The following is a 2,135-nucleotide window of genomic DNA, read 5'->3' on the forward strand; positions in this document are numbered from 1 at the left end:
TATATGCTGCATTAAAACTTAAAACTTACAAGTTTTAATGCAGCATATATATATGCTGCATTAAAACTTGTAACAATGTATATTATTAAAAATGCAGTCAGGCGTATTTGAGATCAAGAGCATATCATTTCATTTCCTGCAATTTCACCACTTACAACCTCCTTCTGCTTTATCAGCTCGACTGAGCTAATTAAATTCAGTCACTGGATAAAATGCAGCTGCAGCTGACTTTGTAAATGATTGACTGAGTTTTAGCTGCCTTGTTTGAAAGCCCTGATCTTCTCAGAAGCATTCAGAAACACCAAAGTCAGTCACAGTTTGGAATCCAAACTATTTTCCTCAATCTCTGCTTCCCCTTTGAGACAGTGTGACTAAATGGCTGTATCCAATCACTGTGCTGAATCACGAGTGAAGGGAGTTCCAAAGTGAATTTTTATAATTCCCCACATAAGACGGAGCTTGGACTGAAAGCGCGATCCCAGCAAGGTGAAATCCACCTTCTAATCCCTTGCCAAAATCTCAGCTGGGAAAATAAGAGAGCTGTTCTTCCCTTGGTTTTATGTTGGTGGGTAGTGAGAAAACTAAAACTGCAATAAGAATCCTCTCTATTTCTCCAGCTCCCCCACTGACACTTCTTCTCTTCAGCTACTGCCAAACTCCAAAATCGCTCTGGCTGTGGACAAGCATACAGTTAATAAATCTAACAGCCAGCAGGGAAGAGCTTGCAATATAGTGTGCGTTTGTAAAAGTACCTCTATGTGTGAAAGGAACAGATAGTGACTAATAAAAGTAGCCATGAAAACAAAGTCGCCCAAAACTGCAAAGCGGTGAAAAAAGGTATATAGTTTTCAAAATGTTCTACAAATCTAAAAAAGACAAATAAAGGTTTTGGCTTTGAATAAAGATAAAAATAAAATCTAGTAAATCTAATTGCCCTCAGACATCTCTTTAGAGACTTGTGTTTGTCAAAACTTCAGTACAAACACAGTTATTCAGTGAACCCCTCAAAGGATTGTGACAAATGGCATTAAACAGAAAAAAAAAAACACAGATCAGGAATAAGGTCATGCAAGGGTACAATACACAAGAGGGATTGGTTTAATCAAAGTCTAGACTCAAATCCAATTGAGAATATTTGGCGAAACTTAAAATATGGTGTTCAGAAATGCTCTCTAATCAACCTGGCTGAGTTTAAAGTTATTCTGTAAGGAGAATGGTCCAAAGGTTTTGTCTTTCAATGCATGAGTGTGTAAAAGGTGTAAAAGAAAAGAATGTGGGTCTAACTAATAAGATCTCAGTAACTTATACACAAATTGCTGGTGGTTTTAACATGACTAAACATATGAGCATTGAGATGATTTCAGGCATTTTACCTGTTTTCTTAATCTGAAACCTTTGCCTTTGAATTTATTCAATGGACTGAAACATATTTCCACTGTGTGATGAAAAGCACCAAAAAAAAGTTTCAAAGTTCAGGTTATTCATTATCACATGACAAACTGATGACGAGGCATCAAAGCCATTCCGTATTTAGGTATGGATGTTCTTTGCCATGTCACGGCTGAAAGGATGGGTCATATAAATTGATATGCAGGTGCACGGAGGCACAGGGTTTCCTGCAGCATGCAGGCAGCTCTCTTGTCAGAGGTCTACTGAGGCATGACATGTAAAGCCACACACACTCGTACACACACACGAACACACGCCTCTTCCCTCTCGGCAGCCATCTACCGCATGACGACTGATAAAAATATCACAGGCCCTATCAGGCAATTAAACAGGGAGAGACAGCAGAGTGTGCTGGCTGCTTAATGGCTTCAACTTCCCCGCAGACACTGTGACTAGCCGTCTGGGGGGATTCAGACCCCTGATGGAGTGGGAATCACAAGGAGGGAGAAGCCCTTCCACTGGTCACAGTGAACAGTTTTCCTGTCATGTGCATGGAAGTTTCTTTGGACAGAGGCCAAAACTAAAAGTGGAGTTGTTTTATTCATTTAGCAATATATAAAGTGTTGCCTCTGAGTGTTAAATATAATTAAAAATTAATTGCTTGAGCATCAATATCATAAAAAAGGACAAAAAAGTCAAAGGTTGAACTCAATCATAAAAATGTATAGTTATATTTACATATATAT

Source organism: Poecilia reticulata, linkage group LG3 (assembly GCF_000633615.1).
Source record: "Poecilia reticulata strain Guanapo linkage group LG3, Guppy_female_1.0+MT, whole genome shotgun sequence".
In the NCBI taxonomy this organism is placed as follows: Eukaryota; Metazoa; Chordata; class Actinopteri; order Cyprinodontiformes; family Poeciliidae; genus Poecilia; species Poecilia reticulata.